This window comes from Lithobates pipiens, unplaced genomic scaffold (assembly GCF_037356315.1).
Source record: "Lithobates pipiens isolate NorthernLeopardFrog02 unplaced genomic scaffold, aLitPip1_a1.2 Scaffold_8, whole genome shotgun sequence".
Taxonomy (NCBI): Eukaryota; Metazoa; Chordata; class Amphibia; order Anura; family Ranidae; genus Lithobates; species Lithobates pipiens.
The window spans coordinates 315825610-315840906 of record NW_027507903.1 but is presented as its reverse complement, the minus strand read 5'-3'; positions in this window follow the sequence as shown (position 1 = coordinate 315840906).

The following is a 15297-nucleotide window of genomic DNA, read 5'->3' as shown; positions in this document are numbered from 1 at the left end:
CAAATTAACAACCTCATCTTAATCTTTTTTTCCTTTCCACTCAATAAATGTAAAATTACAAAATTGTTATCTTAATCTAAACGAATTCCATTTTTACCAATTTCCCCATTAACCTGGATATCATTTCGAACCAAAGGTTGTCTAAACCAGTTTCAATATATCTATATTTATTAATAAAATGGTTAAACTCATATTAGAAATTAATACTCATATGATAATTTCAAAATCACACACTAATATATATGCACAGATAAATGTCCTTAAAGGGGGACATATTACTTAATTTTACTCAATTTCTCTCTTTTTTTTAAATGCACTGTTTCCACTATTAAAAGATATTCAATTAGTGTAAGACATGGTTAAATGTAACCTTGATTTTACCATGTTTGGAAAACAGATTCAAAAATAATTGTGATCACATTGTTTATCATTAGATTCGTTAACCCGGCACATTTTGTTATAAATGTTTTGTCTAAAAAACTGAAATTGGTATGGTGTCCTCCCAGCTTATCACCAACTCTCATCCCAGCTACATTCTTTGAGGAGAGCACAAAGGAGGGGGTCACATCTGCGTACATGACACAAGCGAGCGAACTAAAGGTTCCAGCATTCATAAACATACTCAAATATATCTCTAAAATTGCTTACATTATTCCCATTTGTACACAACACATGCATATCATTCTCTCACTTTCTTTTAATGCTTTTTTAATACTTCCTTGCTTAAACTTCTGCTTTCTTTATTTTGTTCTGATATCCTTTGCATCCAATGTATTGTAATTCCATACTTCACATACTGTACCTTCTATGATCAGACGGGCAGCTATAGTGCTCATCCCATCTTCCCTCTCTGACAACATATAAAGCATTCTGTTTTAACTCTCATTACTGTTTCTTGACTTTACTAGTTGTTGTGCCTGACCCCAAATTCATCCCTCAACTTAACATCAAAAAGTCCCTTTCTGTCTAGTGTTAATGTCACTCTTGATCCATCCTGCTCACATAAATAGCTGTTTCTCTAGCTGTATACTCTGCATGATTCTTTGTCCCTGTGGACTTTGGTGGTAACCCAGTTACCCATTGTGGATCCCTGTCCACTTTAACCATTAATCTAGGGGCTCAGTATAGGCGGAACCGCACCTTCGGTTCATATATAGCGCTCCTCTTGCGCTGGGCATTTTTGAGGGTCTCCTACCCGTCATTCCCTTACTTAATTTAATGCCCATAATGACTGGCCAGTCTTCTCTACGTGTGCCTATACCCTCTTGCCTCTAAACTACTCTGTGAACAGCACTATTCTTCTCTTTCTCTATAACACTCTGATGGACAGTAGACAGTGACAACATAACATATAACCACTAATCAATACAGTTCGATTAAGGGGAGTAAAATAGGTACCCTTTGTCCCGAAAATGCCTTACCGATCAAGGAAGTCTGATAACTCAAATGTAAGCAAAAGGCTTACCTCAGCCGGCTGATTATCAGAAATTCCCGGATCGTCTCAAGCTCCTCGTTTCGGATACTCAGGGTCACCTGATAACCCCTGCTGGGCTGGCTTCGCCACCTGAAATGGATATTTTGATGATAGGCAACTCCTATCCTCATATTGATTAGTGGTTCCAAATTAATAACTACTGCAGTAGGGAACAGACACAAAAGATACGCTCAGCATCTTTCCAAATAACCGTTCTCCTTTATTATGACGCATGTGAAGATTTTTATACACATGATTACGTAGGTATCACATTAATATTACAATTGTACGTTTATGGTAACAAGGGGCGTTACATAGGCAGGCTTATTCTAATCAGAACTCGAAAGAATGCAAAACATGTACTGAAAACATTATTAGTGTCGTGTGCACAGTGAGGGCATTGTGCAATACATATAAAATATAATACAATTATATACAGAACCTACAAATTTCCATTACACCTCCCCAGTCTGTTGCTTTTCCTTTACTGTCCAAACACAAGCTTAGTTAGGGAGGTGACTTAAGCTGGCCATACATTATACCGTTTTTTTAATTCAATTTCCTTTAGATTTACCTTCAACTATGTAGTACAAGTGCCTCTCTGATTGCATACAAATTGAAAGTATTTAAGTTTGACCTCATATTATATAGCTTTGGTAGATTTAAAGGAAAATTGTATAAGAAAAATTGTATAACGTATGACCAGCCTAAGTTCTGCTCCTTTACAACCATCATGCTAAAATACAAATTTAAATAAGTCTGTTACCTCTGAAGAAGACAGTAAAGTTGGCCATAGATGGATTGAAATTCAGCCAGTTCAGCAGGGGCAAGACAAATTTCTATCCAAGTGTGCCAGTCCTGACTGTCAAAATACAATGTATCAGCAGGGAGAATTCCTCTATCCACCTCACTTGTGTGGATGGAGCAATCTCGTCTTTTTTTTTCTTGATTGCCCCATTGGCTGATCAAAAAAATACTGATAATTTATGGGCAGCTTAAGTACTAATCTCTCCCTCTGCCTGCCACTGAACGTCGCTCTGATAACAGGTAATGTTTCCTAAGAAAATTACACTTCCAGAGGGTCGATCTCCTGGTCAACTGCTGTGCTTAGTGGCTACTCCCACTGACCCCTAAGTCAGTGCAGGACCCAGTAGTGGTATAGGAGTTGGTGAAAGGAACCCCTTTGTTCATTTGGGAGTTAAGAAGGTCAACACTTTCAGAACTGTTCATTTTTGAAGAATCCTCAGCTAGGAACCATTGAATAGTGCAGACAGACCAATTTGTAGTAGTGGCTGGCAACACAGCTAATTAAATTAAGGAAATAATAAATATAATTTTGCTGGTGGTAAAAGCGATAGCAGGTCATGAGATCAGTCAATAGTTTGTGGAATGTTTCAATATAAGGCCAAATTGTTATTCTTTTTTGAAAATCAAAGCACTAACTGCTAGAACCCCTGACACAACACGTATATACAAATATATAGCTTTGAATAAGAACTAGTTGTTACACACGTGTCAGCTGTTCTAGCAGTTGGTCTCCCATGTGGAAATAAAGTCTGGCCTTTTATTGAACACTTCACAGAGAGCTATTCATCTTTTACTTCTTAATTGATTTCCACAATAGAGCAAGGATCTCTGACCACTGGTGTTAGGGTGGCCTTTGCATGAACTGCTGGATGAGCCATCAAAGTGAAAGTGACAGAGCGGCAGTCTTGGAGTGAACTGCGTGGTAAGGTTTGAAGAAACAGAACGTATGGGTGAAGTATAGGAAATGGGACAGAGATGAGGTGATCAGCTTGCAAAATTTTGCAAATCTTTATCAAGAGATCTCTAGGGAACTGATGCAAAAGCAAGGGTGTGGAAAATGTTTAATGCGCCATCACAACATTCAGCAGTTATTTGGATATAAGCAGAAAAGACAATGTAACAGATTACTCATTGACATAGTGATCATTGTAAAATTCTTTCTGTCATTGTGAAATTGATTCTAAAACCTACATACAAAGTGCACAAATGTGTAAAAAGAAAACATGTCAAAAAGGTAAAGCTTATGTATAAAGGCATCATAGCAAGATAACTGAAAATGCTGCAGGGTGTACTTTATTGTACTTATTTTTATTCAAGATAACTTAAACCCCTAGTCTGGTTTTTACTGCTTGTACAGAAATGACCAGCATCCCAAATAGAAAAAACTCCAAACTCTTTCCGGTGGTTATAAATAAGTACACAAACAAACATCATTCCACCAACATTTTGGGGACACAAAAGTCCCCTATCTCAAGGTGACAGACAAATATACACACAAGAAGCCACAAATGTGTATAGCCATTAATCTGTTTTTTGCGTGGCGATCAGCATGTTTTGGAATATAGCGCACACTGTGCGTGTCTCTGCATTTTGAAAACTTTTATGGGAGTAAATAACAAAAATTACTATACTGATTTAAGCAGTTCCAGCAAAACTGGAAAAAAAGGGATTAGAGGGCAGGAAATCAAACAAAAGATAAAACTAAAAGGTACAAAAAAAAACCTAAACTTAAAAGATTCAAATTGAAAAACCTGAATAGATAAAGAAATTTGCAAAATAGGATGACTCACAAGAAACTAAATGTCAGTAATCACATAATAAAAAGAGTGAAAATGTGGTGTTTAAACCCCCGGCAGACATTATCTGCAGAGAATGTATCCAGAAAGACTCTCTAATAAAAAATTATTTCTGATACCATGACCACTGGACCAAGGGATAAGGTCAATCACTAAGGCCCTATATTGATGGGTTTGGTACTGATCATGAACATAATGAACCCCCACAGGCTTGAGTCTGCAGACGGTTGCACTCCAGGGTCACCCTTATTTCACTTCTTTGTTTAGAAACCAACACCAGAAATGTCCAGCATTCTTTACAATATATAGCAAAGAACTGGGCATTTTAAAAAGTAAATGCAAAAATCCTTGTCTCAATTAAAATATCATTAAATGTTAAATTTGACCTGAAGAGAGAACATGGAGTTTCAGATAAGTGCACTTTATAAATGACATTTATGACACTTGAAGCATCCCTTCTTTTCAGATATTTCTCACAGGGATCTGCTCTAATTAATACTGTAGAGCTCTCAAATTTTAGCATACAAGTTGTCATTGCTACCTAAAATGTAGTTGTGGCAATTTCATTGACTCTCTCAGACAAAAAGTTTGCACAAATTGTATTCTCTGTGTCATAGGGCGTAAGTTTTTGTCACTGACATTTTGTAACTTGTGAAAGAGCACTATGCAAGACATCTTCGGGATAACTCCAATCTAAGAATTTTTTAGGTATTGTTTCAAACAATGTGCTATGATGTTCTATAGCAGAACAAAAACACAATACCTGTACAAATTGAGAGAATAGTACCGTATATACTCGAGTATAGGCCGACCCGAATATAAGCCGAGGCCCCCAATTTACCCCCAAAAAAACTGGCAAACTTATTGACTCGTGTATAAGCCGAGGGTGAGACATGCCTGTCCATCCCTGTGTGTGTGTCCGTCCATCCCTGTGTGTCCGTCCATCCCTGTGTGTCCGTCCATCCCTGTGTGTCCGTCCATCCATCCCTGTGTGTGTGTGTGTCCATCCATCCATCCATCCCTGTGTGTGTGTGTCTCCATCCATCCATCCATCCATCCCTGTGTGTGTCTCCATCCATCCATCCATCCATCCCTGTGTGTGTGTGTCTCCATCCATCCATCCATCCCTGTGTGTGTGTGTATCCATCCATCCCTGTGTGTGTGTGTGTCTCCATCCATCCATCCATCCGTGTGTGTGTGTCTCCATCCGTGTGTGTGTGTGTGTGTGTGTGTGTGTGTGTGTGTGTGTGTGTCCAGCCTACCTGTGTCCCGAGCCTTTGTCCCGAGCCTCCGTCCCGTGTCGTGCCTTGCCTTCGTCCCGTCCCGTCCCGTCCCGTCCCGTGCCATGCCTTGCCTTGCCTCCGTCCCGTGCCCTCTTCGTCGGCGGCCATTGTAAAATTCAAAAGCCGCGCCTCCTCCTTCGCCTGTGATAGGCGGAACACTGAATTTCCCAGCAGCCTGTGTTCCGCCTATCACGGACGTCGTATCATCCTCGTCCGTAGTACGAGGATGAGACGATGCCCGTGATAGGCGGAACACAGGCTGCTGGGAAATTCAGTGTTCCGCCTATCACAGGCGAAGGCGGAGCCGGAGGCGCGGCTTTTGAATCATAGAATGGCCGCTGTCTGTCTGCTCGACACGCTGATCGAGCGGGCAGACAGCGATGACTCGAGTATAAGCCGAGGGGGGCACTTTCAGCCTCAAAAAAGAGGCTGAAAATCTCGGCTTATACTCGAGTATATACGGTAAATAAATTAAATTAAGGAAGGTATTAATATTTTTGGGTTTTAAGTATATTTTGATGGCTAACCTACCATCATTAAGAAAAGACACGACCACATCCCAAAAGGTAATATATCATGCTGACATAACTGGATTAAATTCAAAGATGGAAAAAATGAAGCCTGAAAAAACAAAGTCGTGAAACTTGGGGAAACTGCCTTGCCATTTGACAACTTAATGCATCACAACAATAGATAAATAAATGAATAATACATTTCTACAAGAAATGCAATAAAAAGGTTGGAAAATGAGGGTGCCATCAAGCACCCATGGCGGTGCCATCAAGCACCCATTGCGGTGCCACTATTCTGCCAATGATGACAACATCCAGACCGATTGGTTAAGTATATTAGTGTATAGAGATGAAATGTTCATACAGGACATTTGTATTTTGTGAACGGTTCATTAAATCATTCACACAAAATTAGGATTTCTGTGTTTGGACAGGGGAGAGGAGGGAGCGATTAATAACAGTACTGCTTCTGTGTATGAAAGAGCCAGAAATATAGTGATAGGTATGTTGGCAGTAAATGTTAGTTCAGTTAGTGGCTGACCCAGGCTGCGAGGAAATAGTTAACTTTTGTGCTGCTGTTCCTGGGCTTTTTGGATCCAGCTTGCCCACCTGTGATAAGGGGAAGGCTGAGGTCCGAGGGTATGGCTCGTAGACGAACATCCTGTGAGTGCATTGGAGGAGGACTGCTGCGCTTTGAAGCCTGTCAGAGGCACCAGGGATCCAGAGACTAGCCAGGACTTGGAGAATGCCTAAAATGAACTACTACCTTTTTGAGGTATGCCTGGGCAGTCAAGTAGAGATACAGTAGATAGGGACATTTTATTGTTATTGTTCACATTGAATTGTATGGCCAAGACTTTTAAGTAAAGTTGCATGAACTGTTCTAAGCCTGGTTTGAAGTTATTTAAAGGTGTGCATGATGGTTCCTGGAGTATCAAAAGAACTAGGGTCAGTAAAGCACATATGGGGTATGAACCAAAGCCACTACAAAAGGTCTACTCAGCAAGTCTAGCAGTAGAAGTAATGCAATTGCTATGGGTAACCATGAACAAACACAAGGTGCAACGCAACCAGTCATAAAGCATGGTACCTGGACAGGGAATTGGTTCTGGCTCCATACCCAGTGGTCCGTGTCCTGTAACAACTGGGATCGAACTCGCATTACAGGGACTCTTAACCTGGCAGCATCGTACAGGCAGGAAGGAGTTAAAAAGTGCATGCATGAGGTCTGTGCTAATTGCATGCTGGTACTGGGAGTGAGATAACAGAGGTCAGCTGGGCTGGTGGAGAGGGCATGGGCTCAGTAGCGTCCCTCTTAAATGCAACATACATTAGGCAACAATGTGTAGGGACAAGAGACCGCAATTTTCAGAGGAACTCTCTATATTCATTACTGCACACTGCTCATGTCTAAGTTGAGGAACTGCCTTAATGTTTGATTCTCACATGACCGCAGTCCCAGCCTGGTCCAAGGCATTGATAAGCGAATTCACAGCAAAAGGTGCCTCGTCCACAGGTATACTATCCAGCATCAATGAAAGTGTTAATAGTAAATGATCATGGAGGTGTCATACACCTCATGAGACCTAGCTAATTGATACACAGTCCATTTGAAAAACCAAAAAAATCCAGGAATTCTGCTTTAAAAACTTCAATGTCCAAATGAAATGCATTCACATAGTAAGCTTTTGTTGATTTTTTTTTTTCTATTTAGAATGCTGGCCATTTCTCTACATGTTTACCACGGTATCACCATTGGCCTTGCACCATCCAGTCTGAGATGGTAAAATATATTTGGACGGGATGTATTTTTTTAATATGGTTTTTACTGCTGTTTGTGTGCCTGCTGGGGAATTCTCAAACTCTGTTCCCATTAACCTAGTTGTTCTGGGCTTTCCCGCCCACCTTTGTGTGTCCCAGCATCTTCTGTTACATTCTCCATAATATAAAGTACGGTAGATAAAAAATACAAGGACAGTAATAACTCTCCATAACAATGATAATAGATGTGCAGACCCAGGTACTTAAAGTGGTTGTAAACACTTTTGTCTGAGTTTTACCTGTAGGTAAGCCTAGAATAAGGCTTACCTATAGGTAGTGGAAATATCTCCTAAACATGCTCCGTTTAGGAGATATTTCACTTGTAGTGCGCCAATGTCATCATTGGTGCATGCGCTGTGAAGAAACGGACCACCGTGCCATTTCTTCCCCCAGCATGTGCCGTGACTGACGGCTCCCACGCACATGTGCGGGAGGGACGTCACACGGCTCCAGACAGTCGCAGAGCCGGAGTTTGTGGCCCCCGGAAGGAAGAGGGGCAAAGATGGACGCAGCCTGCACAGGGAAGAGCATGGGCTTCATTTGCAGGTAAGTGTCATATGCGATGCATACTAGCCCATTATGCTTTCAATTTTCAGGCCTTGCGGGGAGAAAAAGAGGCAGTAAGACCCATCAGGGTTTCCTCTTTAAGGACTGAAATATGAACCACAGAATCACTGGTACATTTAAGAAATTGTCCAGTGGTTTTGCAGTCTAGCATTTAACAAATCCTAAAGCAGCCATTTGTGGTGGACCACCCATTAGATAAGGTTAAAAAACGAATACTCACATGTTAGTTTATTAACCACTTTAGACCCGGTCTTTTTACAATTTCGCACTGCACTGCTTTAACTGGTAATTGCGCGGTCATGCAATGTTGTACCCAAACGAAATTTGCGTCATTTTCTTCCCACAAATAGAGCTTTCTTTTGATGGTATTTGATTGCCTCTGCGATTTTTATTTTTTGCGATATAAATGGAAAAAGACCGAAAATTTTGAGAAAAAAATATATTTTCTACTTTTTGTTATAAGAAAAATCGAATAAACTCAATTTTAGTCATACATTTAGGGCAAAATTTATTCAGCCATATGTCTTTAGTAAAAAAAATGTCAATAAGCGTATATTTATTGGTTTGCGCAAAAGTTATAGCGTCTACAAACTAGAGTACATTTTCTGGAATTTACACAGCTTTTAATTTATGACTGCCTATCTCATTTCTTGAGGTGCTAAAATATCAGGGCAGTACAAACCCCCCCAAATGACCCCATTTTGGAAAGTAGACACCCCAAGGAAATTGCTGAGGGGCATGTTGAGCCCATTGAATATTTTTTTTTGTCCCAAGTGATTGAATAATGACACAAAAAAAAAAAAAGTTTACAAAAAGTTGCCACTAAATCATATATTGCTCACACATGCCATAGTTATATTTGGAATTGCACCCCAAAATATATTCTGCTGCTTCTCCTGAGTACGGGGATACCACATATGTGGGATTTTGTGGGAGTCTAGCCGCGTACGGCACCCCGAAAACCATTCACTGCCTTCAGGATTTCTAAGGGTGCAAATTTTTGATTTCACTCCTCACTACCTATCACAGTTTCGAAGGCCATAAAATGCCAAAATAACACAAACCCCCCCCAAATGACCCCATTTTGGAAAGTAGACACCCCAAGGAAATTTCTGAGGGGCATATTGAGCCCATTGAATATTTTTTTTTGTCCCAAGTGATTGAATAATGACACAAAAAAAAAAAAAGTTTACAAAAAGTTGTCACTAAATTATATATTGCTCACACATGCTATAGTTATATGTGGAATTGCACCCCAAAATGTATTCTGCTGCTTCTCCTGAGTACGGGGATACCACATATGTGGGACTTTTTGGGAGTCTAGCTGCGTACGGCACCCCGAAAACCAATCACTGCCTTCAGGGTTTCTAAGGGTGCAAATTTTTGATTTCACTCCTCACTACCTATCACAGTTTCGAAGGCCATAAAATGCCAAAATAGCACAAAACCCCCCCCAAATGACCCCATTTTGGAAAGTAGACACCCCAAGCTATTTACTGAGAGGCATGTTGAGTCCATGAAATATTTTATATTTTGCCACAAATTGCAGGAATATTACAATTTTTTTTTTTTTTGCACAAAGTTGTCACTAAATGATATATTGCTCACACATGCTATGGGAATAAGTCAAATTACACCCCAAAATAAATTCTGCTGCTTCTCCCAAGTACGGGGATACCACATGTGGGGGACTTTTTGGGAGCCTAGCCACCGCGGGACCCCGAAAACCAAGCACTGCCTTCCGGATTTAAATATAAAACTCTACCAAAAAAAACTGTTAGCGATCACAGGGATCAGGCCTGACTCTGCGATCGCTGTAGTTATGTGTTTAGTGTTTTGTAACTGACAGTGATCGATCGATACTGCACCTGGGTGGGCTGGGCGGAGGGGCAAAACGCAGGTGCTAGCAGGTATCTGGGCTGATCCTGCTAACAATGCATTTTTTTGGAACCCTAAACTGCTGGGGACGCTAGTATAGATCTGATCAGATCAGATATTGATCTGTTCAGATTCTATACCACTAAGGGAGGTTTATGCTTTGCGCATGGGTGTTAGCGGTACTGGCACTAACTTAGCGCTGCCTGGGGCGACGCAGACCCTGACCCTAAAACCTAATTGATATCACCCGCCGGGTGATCAGTGGGTTAAACCTTTATTGGGTAATAAATGGTGGGTGCCCTGATGCTATAAAAAGCAAACTAACTAACCAGAGTCACCTGTAACACTTATACGGTGATCACTGGTGAAAGGGTTAACTAGGGGCAATCAGGGGGTTCACATTTTTATTAGGTAGTATATGGGGGTCCCTGGCGCTATATAAAAACCTGACGGGGATCCTAAATAACTAACTGGCTAACCAGCGTCACCAGTGACACTTATACGGTGATCGCTGTTGAAAGGGTTAACTAGGGGCAATCAGGGGGTTAAAACCATTATTGGGTAGTATATGGGGGTACCTAGCGCTATAAAAACCTGGCGGTGAACCTAAAAAAAATAACTAGCTACCTAGCGACACTAATGCAGCGATCAGAAAAATGATCGCTTAGTGACACTAGCAAAAGGGAGTGAAAGGGTTAACTAGGGGCAATCAGAGGGTTAAAACCATTATTGGGTAGTATATCGGGGTACCTAGCGCTATAAAAACCTGGCGGTGAACCTAATAAAATTAACTAGCTACTTAGCGGCACCAGTGACACTAATGCAGCGATCAGAAAAACGATCGCTTAGTGACACTGGCAAAAGGGTGTGAAAGGGTTAACTAGGGGCAATCAGGGGGTTAAAACCATTATTGGGTAGTATATCGGGGTACCTAGCGCTATAAAAACCTGGCGGTGAACCTAAAAAAATAACTAGCTACCTAGCGACACTAATGCAGCGATCAGAAAAATGATCGCTTAGTGACACTAGCAAAAGGGAGTGAAAGGGTTAACTAGGGGCAATCAGAGGGTTAAAACCATTATTGGGTAGTATATCGGGGTACCTAGCGCTATAAAAACCTGGCGGTGAACCTAAAAAAATTTACTAGCTACTTAGCAGCACCAGTGACACTAATGCAGCGATCAGAAAAACGATCGCTTAGTGACACTGGCAAAAGGGTGTGAAAGGGTTAACTAGGGACAATCAGGGGGTTAAAACCATTATTGGGTAGTATATCGGGGTACCTAGCGCTATAAAAACCTGGCGGTGAACCTAAAAAAATAACTAGCTACCTAGCGACACTAGCGACACTAATGCAGCGATCAGAAAAATGATTGCTAAGTGACACTGGCAAAAGGGGGTGAAAGGGTTAATTAGGGGCAATCAGGGGGTTAAAACCATTATTGGGTAGTATATCGGGGTACCTAGCGATATAAAAACCTGGCGGTGAACTTAAAAAAATAACTAGCTACTTAGCGGCACCAGTGACACTAATGCAGCGATCAGAAAAACGATCGCTTAGTGACACTGGCAAAAGGGGGTGAAAGGGTTAACTCTAAGGGCAATCAGGGGGTTAAACCTTTATTGGGGGGGGGGGTAGGGGGCTACCCTAGACCTAACACTAACTGCCCTGACAGTTTTTACTTTTACAACTGACACTGAAATGCAGTGATCAGTAAATAAATGATCACTGCAATCAGTGACACTGTGACTGGGAGGGGAGGGATCGGGGGGTGATCGGGGGGGGGGGGGGGGTTGTGTGCCTATGTGTACCTACATGTTAGTGTAGTGTTGGTGCACACTTACTTTCAGTCTTCTCCTCGTAGTCTGGTCAAAAAGACCGCCCCGAGGAGAATGACATCACTTCCTCCCTGCCTGTGTTTACTATACACAGCGGGAAGAAGCTTCTCATTCGCCAGGAGCGATCGAGAGGGGATGGCCAGAAACCAACGGCTGTCCCCTCATCCCAGATCGCTCCTGAAGCGAAACTGACTGCTGCATCCGATCGGACCCCCCCACCCGCTGGAAGGCAAGCACGTACATGTACGCGCTTGTGCCTGCACATGCCATTGTGATGACGTACATTGGCATGCGGCGGTCCTTAAGTGGTTAAGGACCATGTCTGGGTTCTGACTTTTCCCGCTCTTATAGTATTTTTCAAATGTCCATCATAAGTGTACTTAACCCCCCTGGCAGTATTCCCGAGTCTGGCTCGGGGTGGAATTTTTATACCAAAAGCAGTAACCCCGAGCCAGACTCGGGACCGCATCGCTGGATCCAGGAGGACGCTTACTTACCTTCTCCCTTGGATCCAGCGATGTCCCCCCGCTGTACGAGCGGCTTGTCCTCTGCTCGATTCATCATGGAGCCGATCTCCGTTCCCTGCGAGCGTTGCGACGCACGGGGACAGAGAGATCGGCGCCAAATTCAAAAAGTGAAACACACACATTACATACAGTATAATGTAATCTTACAGATTACATTGCTGTATGTAATAATTTCACATCCCCTTTGTCCCTAGTGGTCTGCCCAGTGTCCTGCATGCATGTGACATAAACCCATGTGACACCGCCCCTTGTCCCTATATAAGTGGCAGCGCAGCGCGTCCCTGGCATTGCGGCCGGAGAGATCGTCGAGTCAACATCTCCTGGAGAAGGAGAAGAAGAAGAAGAAGAAGAAGAACGGAAGGCGGCGGCGGCGGCGACAGAAGACCGGGCCACCGCCTGTAAAAGAGCTATAAGAAGGTGCGGTGGCCCGGCAGAAGAACCCGAAGAGTGGGACAAGACCCCCGAAGTCGGAAGAAGAGGCCGGCGGCGAGGAAGAAAGCCGGACTCCTCTGCTAGCAAAAGAGCTACAAGAAGATAGCGGAGGAGTCCGGCGAGAAGACCCCCGAAGACGGAAGACCCCCGGAGCTGTGCAATAAAGTATTTTATCTCGTGTGTTGTGTTTTTTTTTGTACTTTTATTTTACAGGTGAATGGGTAGGGGTACATTGTACCCCATACTCATTCACATAGGGTGGGGGGCCGGTATCCGGGGGCCCCCTTATTAAAGGGGGCTCCCGGATTCCGATAAGCCCCCCCGCGCGGCCCCCCCCTCCCCAAGGCACCCCCCATGTTGAGGGCACGCGGCCTGGTACGGCTCAGGAGGGGGGGGGCGCTCGCTCGCCCCCCCTTTCCTGGCCGGCCGGGTAGCGTGCTCGGACAAGGGTCTGTTGTGGACTTGGGGGGGACCCCCACGCTGATTTTTTTCTGCGTTGGGGTTCCCCTTTAAGTCCATACCAGGCGGCGGGGCCATCGACGTCTCCTTTGCGGGCCCCGCCTACCTGGAGACCCGCTCAAAATGAGCGGACTTTTCTCCGGGCGGGAAAAGTCCGCTCATTTCAAAAGTACGGCGGACTGGCATACACACGGCCGGATTGTCCGCCGAAATGCGAGTCCGGCGGGAAGATTGGAGTGCAACACGGCATTCTAAGTCTGCCGTACTTTCGGGTCAAAAAAGTATGCCGGAGGCTACACACGGGGGGATTGTTTGGCGGACTTGAGTTTGCCGGACTTTTCCACCGGATTGTTTGATCGTGTGTACGCGGCATAAGAATTACAGGACTACAATATAAAACACCAAATTTTCATGCAAAATAATTGTACCGCTTTTAGCACCTAAAATCAGAAATAATCGTACCGCCAGGGAGGTTAATGATTCTGATTAATCTACCTTGGACCAAGCAATCCACCATGTTCAGGAACTACTTACCCACTGTTAGTAGGCAGATGTCAATAAAGGTGATTAATCATATAGTTTAGTACTATAAACTATAAAACTGCAACCTGGTGCTCATGGTGTAAGAAATGTAAAACCTTACGTCAAGTTGGAAATTGAAAATAAAGGCTGTAAACTGGAAGGATGAAAAACAAGAGTGACAACATTATATGTATGACTCAGAAACCTTTAGAGGATAATTTCCATACTAAAGTTCCCTTTGTAAGGCACAGAGAAAAGATTGTAAGAGTTAGCCGTAATAGTATTAGTCACACAAATACAGGAGACTTGACCATTTCATGGCCCTAATAGGTCAGAAGTTTACTTTTACACGTAGGGTATACTTGACCATTACACGGCTCTAATTGGCCCGAAATGTATTTGTACACATGTACAGTATACTTGATCATTACCATAGAGTCATCTATCCCAGATTTGTTAGAACAGTCCCACATCATGGACCTCCTGACGATGCTGTGTCCTGAGCAATGTTTCAAAACCACAGTGTCACAGTGTCACCCATATTAAAGTTACTGTGGGTGCCCAGGTACTTAATAAGGCATTTATTATGGTGATAGGGGGTTTCCACAGAATTAAAGTCAAGGTTGGTTGGGCCACTCCAGTAAGATGGCAGGGCTGCCCAGTCACTGAGTAGGCCTGAAGCGGTCTGTGAACAGGAATAACTGTGTCCCAGGGACCAGGGATGAAATGGTGGTATGGCTCGAAGGAAAAAAAAACACAGGGACACAGGGTAGCTGGCTTGAGAAGGTTAACAGTTTTTGTCTCTGTTAACTTGGGCTGCTGGGTATTGGTTGCATTGCAAGGGGGAGGGTCTGCAACGGTCAGATTGTGAGGAAGCGGGGGGGGGGGGGCAGTACATCCGGGGCAAGACACGAAAAACATTCCTCCATGGCTCTCCCATGGATGATTCCCAGCATCTAGAGGTGCAGCTCCACTCCATGGCAGACTCTATGGGGACAGATCCAGAGCCAGATTGCAGCCCTACTGGGATCTTTGGCATCAACTTTGAGTGACACACAGGGCACTTCCCCCCCAGAGCATTTTAGCCCTTCTAGTTCCCCACGAGTTGAGCACCACCCAGGGAGACCAGATTTGGACCCTCCAGCCCAGCCTCCTCTGGCTAGCACCAGTGCGGGCACTGGAAGAAATCCCCTTCATGGGAGGGGGGCATAGCCCCGCACTGTCCCCAATCCCCCTGGCGGCTCAGCATGGGATGAATCGCCAAGTGGTTCACAGCCAGTCAGGCAGAGTGGCCGGAGACCCCATCACCCTCAGATCCGGGCCAGTGACAGTGAACTGCCAGGGCCTTCTGTGAGCGGGGCATCCCCGCCAGCCTGGAGC